This window comes from Oncorhynchus gorbuscha, linkage group LG18, assembly GCF_021184085.1.
Source record: "Oncorhynchus gorbuscha isolate QuinsamMale2020 ecotype Even-year linkage group LG18, OgorEven_v1.0, whole genome shotgun sequence".
Classification (NCBI taxonomy): Eukaryota; Metazoa; Chordata; class Actinopteri; order Salmoniformes; family Salmonidae; genus Oncorhynchus; species Oncorhynchus gorbuscha.
Window position 1 is genome coordinate 74,045,935 of NC_060190.1, and position 7,140 is coordinate 74,053,074.

The window sequence follows — 7,140 nt, forward strand, 5'->3', positions numbered from 1 at the left end:
TACAACTGACTAGGTCTCTCCCTTTCTGTTGTACAACTGACTAGGTCTCCCCCTTTCCTTTCTGTTGTACAACTGACTAGGTATCCCCCTTTCTGTTGTACAACTGACTAGGTATCCCCCTTTCTGTTGTACAACTGACTAGGTATCCCCCCTTTCCTTTCTGTTGTACAACTGACTAGGTATCCCCCTTTCCTTTCTGTTGTACAACTGACTAGGTTTCCCCCTTTCCTTTCTGTTGTACAACTGACAAGGTATCCCCCTTTCTGTTGTACAACTAACTAGGTATCCCCCTTTCCTTTCTGTTGTACAACTGACTAGGTCTCCCCCCTTTCCTTTCTGTTGTACAACTGACTAGGTCTCCCCCTTTCCTTTCTGTTGTACAACTGACTAGGTCTCCCCCTTTCCTTTCTGTTGTACAACTGACTAGGTATCCCCCTTTCTGTTGTACAACTGACTAGGTCTCCCCCTTTCCTTTCTGTTGTACAACTGACTAGGTATCCCCCTTTCCTTTCTGTTGTACAACTGACTAGGTCTCCCCCTTTCCTTTCTGTTGTACAACTGACTAGGTCTCCCCCCTTTCTGTTGTACAACTGACTAGGTATCCCCCTTTCCTTTCTGTTGTACAACTGACTAGGTCTCCCCCTTTCTGTTGTATAACTGACTAGGTCTCCCCCTTTCTGTTGTATAACTGACTAGGTCTCCCCCTTTCTGTTGTATAACTGACTAGGTCTCCCCCTTTCTGTTGTACAACTGACTAGGTATCCCCCTTTCCTTTCTGTTGTATAACTGACTAGGTCTCCCCCTTTCCTTTCTGTTGTACAACTGACTAGGTCTCCCCCCTTTCTGTTGTATAACTGACTAGGTCTCCCCTTTCCTCTCTGTTGTACAACTGACTAGGTCTCCCCTTTCTGTTGTACAACTGACTAGGTATCCCCCTTTCTGTTGTACAACTGACTAGATCTCCCCTTTCTGTTGTACAACTGACTAGGTACCCCCCCTTTCTGTTGTACAACTGACTAGGTTTCCCCCTTTCCTTTCTGTTGTACAACTGACTAGGTATCCCCCTTTCTGTTGTACAACTGACTAGGTATCCCCCTTTCCTTTCTGTTGTACAACTGACTAGGTCTCCCCCCTTTTCTGTTGTACAACTGACTAGGTTTCCCCCTTTCCTTTCTGTTATACAACTGACTATGTATCCCCCTTTCTGTTGTACAACTGACTAGGTATCCCCTTTCCTTTCTGTTGTACAACTGACTAGGTCTCCCCTTTTCTGTTGTACAACTGACTAGGTCTCCCCTTTCCTTTCTGTTGTACAACTGACTAGGTCTCCCCCTTTCTGTTGTACAACTGACTAGGTTTCCCCCTTTCCTTTCTGTTATACAACTGACTATGTATCCCCCTTTCTGTTGTACAACTGACTAGGTATCCCCCTTTCCTTTCTGTTGTACAACTGACTAGGTCTCCCCCCTTTTCTGTTGTACAACTGACTAGGTCTCCCCCTTTCCTTTCTGTTGTACAACTGACTAGGTCTCCCCCCTTTCTGTTGTACAACTGACTAGGTATCCCCCTTTCCTTTCTGTTGTACAACTGACTAGGTCTCCCCCTTTCTGTTGTACAACTGACTAGGTCTCCCCCTTTCCTTTCTGTTGTACAACTGACTAGGTCTCCCCCTTTCCTTTCTGTTGTATAACTGACTAGGTCTCCCCCTTTCCTTTCTGTTGTACAACTGACTAGGTCTCCCCCTTTCCTTTCTGTTGTACAACTGACTAGGTCTCCCCCTTTCCTTTATGTTGTACAACTGACTAGGTATCCCCCTTTCCTTTCTGTTGTACAACTGACTAGGTTTCCCCCTTTCCTTTCTGTTGTACAACTGACTAGGTATCCCCCTTTCTGTTGTACAACTAACTAGGTATCCCCCTTTCCTTTCTGTTGTACAACTGACTAGGTCTCCCCCCTTTCCTTTCTGTTGTACAACTGACTAGGTATCCCCCTTTCTGTTGTACAACTGACTAGGTATCCCCCCTTTCCTTTCTGTTGTACAACTGACTAGGTATCCCCCTTTCTGTTGTACAACTGACTAGGTATCCCCCTTTCTGTTGTACAACTGACTAGGTATCCCCCCTTTCCTTTCTGTTGTACAACTGACTAGGTATCCCCCTTTCCTTTCTGTTGTACAACTGACTAGGTTTCCCCCTTTCCTTTCTGTTGTACAACTGACTAGGTATCCCCCTTTCTGTTGTATAACTGACTAGGTCTCCCCCTTTCTGTTGTACAACTGACTAGGTATCCCCCTTTCTGTTGTACAACTGACTAGGTCTCCCCCCTTTCCTTTCTGTTGTACAACTGACTAGGTATCCCCCTTTCTGTTGTACAACTGACTAGGTCTCCCCCTTTCCTTTCTGTTGTACAACTGACTAGGTATCCCCCCTTTCTGTTGTACAACTGACTAGGTATCCCCCTTTCCTTTCTGTTGTACAACTGACTAGGTCTCCCCCTTTCTGTTGTATAACTGACTAGGTCTCCCCCTTTCTGTTGTATAACTGACTAGGTCTCCCCCTTTCTGTTGTACAACTGACTAGGTATCCCCCTTTCCTTTCTGTTGTATAACTGACTAGGTCTCCCCCTTTCCTTTCTGTTGTACAACTGACTAGGTCTCCCCCCTTTCTGTTGTATAACTGACTAGGTCTCCCCCTTTCCTCTCTGTTGTACAACTGACTAGGTCTCCCCCTTTCTGTTGTACAACTGACTAGGTATCCCCCTTTCTGTTGTACAACTGACTAGATCTCCCCCTTTCTGTTGTACAACTGACTAGGTACCCCCCCTTTCTGTTGTACAACTGACTAGGTTTCCCCCTTTCCTTTCTGTTGTACAACTGACTAGGTATCCCCCTTTCTGTTGTACAACTGACTAGGTATCCCCCTTTCCTTTCTGTTGTACAACTGACTAGGTCTCCCCCCTTTTCTGTTGTACAACTGACTAGGTTTCCCCCTTTCCTTTCTGTTGTACAACTGACTATGTATCCCCCTTTCTGTTGTACAACTGACTAGGTATCCCCCTTTCCTTTCTGTTGTACAACTGACTAGGTCTCCCCCCTTTTCTGTTGTACAACTGACTAGGTCTCCCCCTTTCCTTTCTGTTGTACAACTGACTAGGTCTCCCCCCTTTCTGTTGTACAACTGACTAGGTATCCCCCTTTCCTTTCTGTTGTACAACTGACTAGGTCTCCCCCTTTCTGTTGTACAACTGACTAGGTCTCCCCCTTTCCTTTCTGTTGTACAACTGACTAGGTCTCCCCCTTTCCTTTCTGTTGTATAACTGACTAGGTCTCCCCCTTTCCTTTCTGTTGTATAACTGACTAGGTATCCCCCTTTGCTTTCTGTTGTATAACTGACTAGGTCTCCCCCTTTCCTTTCTGTTGTACAACTGACTAGGTCTCCCCCTTTCCTTTCTGTTGTATAACTGACTAGGTCTCCCCCTTTCCTTTCTGTTGTAAAACTGACTAGGTCTCCCCTTTCCTTTATGTTGTACAACTGACTACGTCTCCCCCTTTCCTTTCTGTTGTATAACTGACTAGGTCTCCCCCTTTCCTTTCTGTTGTACAACTGACTAGGTCTCCCCCTTTCCTTTCTGTTGTACAACTGACTAGGTCTCCCCCTTTCCTTTATGTTGTACAACTGACTAGGTCTCCCCCTTTCCTTTCTGTTGTACAACTGACTAGGTCTCCCCCTTTCCTTTCTGTTGTACAACTGACTAGGTCTCCCCCTTTCCTTTATGTTGTACAACTGACTAGGTATCCCCCCTTTCCCTTCCCTTTTGTTTCCTCTCACATCCTCCTACTACATCTCAAAGAAATCACTTTCTAGATGACTACTATGCTAATCGGCACCCAAACTTGTGTTGCTGTTAGTAACGAGAAGAGAGAAGATAGAGTCGAGTGGCTGCTCTAGAAAGCCTGTCTATGTCCCCAAGGACAGACATCCCCCACAACAGATCCAGGAGAAGAGGAATACATTGTCGTCTCACAGACGACTGCTGTTTTTAATTTTTAATTTGTATTATTGCCAATGATACAATGACATAACAAAAACTGCAGTGACACATTGGTGTAACGACATCTCCTTGCTAGAGAGCTGTGTTCAACAAAATAATTATCCGACTGTACCTGAATATCAAGGCCAGTGAGTTATAATAGCTAGTTTACATTTACATTTAAGTCATTTAGCAGACGCTCTTATCCAGAGCGACTTACAAATTGGTGCATTCACCTTATGGCAGTGTAACCTTTTCTACATGGCTAAAGGAGGCATAACAGGTACACATCTAAGTTTCTATAGAAATCAGAAAACATTCAATAACACCACATTAACATCAGTGCAAGTGGGTAAATCATGGACTGTAGACATGGCCTATAACACACATCTCATTACAATAATAATAATAGTCCCATTGTGGTAATCATTTGCATGGAGTTATATATATATATATTTTATATATTATATATATATGAAATATATGTTTCTGACGAAACTTGTGAATGGAATTTAATTTTGCTGACATTTTACTTTACCCCTGTTCAAGAGAAATCCTCAGCGAGAGCATTACAATTTGACGGTCAGTGCCTGGAACACTGAAATAATACAACGTGTATTTAGGCCTGGGTGACTCCTTTGCATAAACACGGGTTGTTTCATTGCTAGTGCCTAGAGTCTTGTTGGCAGAAAAAGAAAAAAAAACCTAGGTTCACTTCAGAACCATGGATAGCGCCATTAAGGGGGAACGAAATGCACATACTCCCGGCCCTAATTCAGCCTCAAAACCTGTAGTACCTGGTGGCGGGTACAGCGGATGGTGGTTGTCTTCCCTTCAGATGATCAGTTTACTGGGCTGATTTCAAATCAAAAGTCACACACACACACACACACAAGTTCAGTTTTACGTCCGGTAAGTGTCACAAAGCCAGACTCTGGCCACGTCCACACTCTCAATCATCAGTCCATGGGATGAGTCATGATTGCTTCCTTCCTCAGTTGGTATACCCCATGTTTTTTTTTTTTTTTTAAATATCTTTTTATTACATCAAACTAATAATTAATGGTACATCTACCCTGTGTGCAAAATCTAAAACATCAAAGTCAAGACCATAAAAAACGAAATATTTCCACCTTATTAATTATGTACAAGAACCATATTCCTGCTTTCGTTTGTTCTGTTGGCAACTGAAAAGACACATTCTCTTGGGTATCACAACAGTCTAGTCAGCCAACAGTCATATATTCACTGACATTTTACAGAAATAATGTGCTTCAAATTCAGATAAGAAGTGAAAGGAGAAACCTGCCCATTGCCACGCATCTGTCATCTGTCTAATGTTAGAGTAATCACTGAATATCTTGTTGTGTCAATGATTTTCAACTTAATGATCCTGCCCCCCTCCTTAAGAGTGGCAGCAGCTGCTAGTCGGTCCTGCAGAATAAGCCCCCCATGCAGTGGATAGGCCAGGCGCTGCGGTGCATTGAAGCGACCCAAAACACAGGCTCCTCAATGGCACCGATTCGCTTCACAGCTTCTACGGGACCCGTGCGCCAAGCGCATCACCATATCATAGACTATGCCTCGCTTTAGCGTATAATATTAGTCTATAGTACATAGACTACAACTGATTTATTTACATGGAATATTGGAAATGTGATTTACACGATCTAGGCTCAAACGACATTAGCCTGGCAGATTTCCAAATATAATTGAATACATTTGTTTTTTTATAACGTACCTTAGCAAATGCAGCAACCTCAAGTCTCAAACTCCATTGTTGTTGATTATATCTTTCACATAGGCTGCTATTTATTTAATTTGTTCCCGATGCAGCATTCTAAAACAGCGCAATTATTCTGCTTTCCTCGTTTTGTTGATATAATCAGTGTCACCGCGCGCGACTCAGTCAGCATCCAATTTTCTTTGCTGTACGCACTCGCTGTGCTAGAATGTGCACGAGCGATGGAAGCAATGGAGAGTCCATCCTTCGTTCATTTCAACCCGATCTTTATAACCTTAAATCTCTATCCCGGTCCGGCCGGTGATTTGATCACATGTATTTGATTTCCCTTTCTTCCCACTTGCTGTGAGGTGAAAATATGTGATTTGGAGAGGTCCCTTCTCTCCAAGCCCCTGCAGATTTTATATTGCGGAGTGCCTCTCTCACCTATGCGGAGGAGAAAGCGAGGAGAGGGGCGTGTGTCAGGCAGGCAGTGACGGAGCAGGGGGCGGGATTTGGCTTATAGTCTACACCAGGGATCATTATCTAGATTCTGCCTCGGGCCGATTATTTCTTGAGTGGATTGTCAGGCGGCCAGAACATTTTTACAAATACGTTGTAGACTGCACATTGACCATAATAAGTCCAAACAGATGTATTTGACTAAAACATACATTACCAGTCAAAAGTGTGGACACCTACACATTCTAGGGTTTATCTTTATTTGACTATTTTCTACATTGTAGAATAATAATGAAGACATCAAGACTATGAAATAACACATATGGAATCATGAAGTAACCAAAACAGTGTTAAACAAATCAAAATGTATTAAATATTTGAGCTTCTTCAAAGTAGCCACCCTTTGCCTCGATGACAGCTTTGCACACTCTTGGCATTCTTTCAACCACCTTCACCTGGAATGCTTTTCCAACAGTCTTGAAGGAGTTCCCACATATGCTGAGCCCTTGTTGGCTGCTGTTCCTTCAATCTGCGGTCCAACTCATCCCAAACCATCTCAATTGTGTTGAGGTCGGGGGATTGTGTTGAGGTCGGGTGATTGTGGAGGCCAGGTCATCTGATGCAGCACTCCATCACTCTCCTTCTTGGTCAAATAGCCCTTACACAGCCTGGGGGTGTTTTGGGTCATTGTCCTGTTGAAAAACAAATGATAGTCCCACTAAGTGCAAACCATGGCTGGCGTATCGCTGCAGAATGCTGTGGTAGCCATGTTGGTTAACTGTGCCTTGAATTCTAAATAAATCACAGACAGTGTCACCAGCAAAGCACCATCACACCTCCTCCTCCATGCTTCACGGTGGGAACCACACATGCAGAAATCATCCGTTCACCTACTCTGCAAGTCATGGCAGTTGGAACCATAAATC

The 7,140-nt window shown here is 43.8% G+C and overlaps 1 protein-coding gene across 1 annotated transcript in view; it reads right to left on the reverse strand.

The window, feature by feature from the left end:
• LOC124004207 (mitogen-activated protein kinase kinase kinase 12-like) overlaps window positions 1-6,204 on the reverse strand; it is a 65,466-nt gene extending 59,262 nt beyond the window's left edge. The window contains exon 1 of the mRNA XM_046312971.1: window positions 5,771-6,204. The gene's annotated coding sequence lies outside the window, so the exon portion shown is untranslated. The remainder of the gene's footprint in view (window positions 1-5,770) is intronic.
• Between the last annotated feature and the right edge of the window lie 936 nt (window positions 6,205-7,140).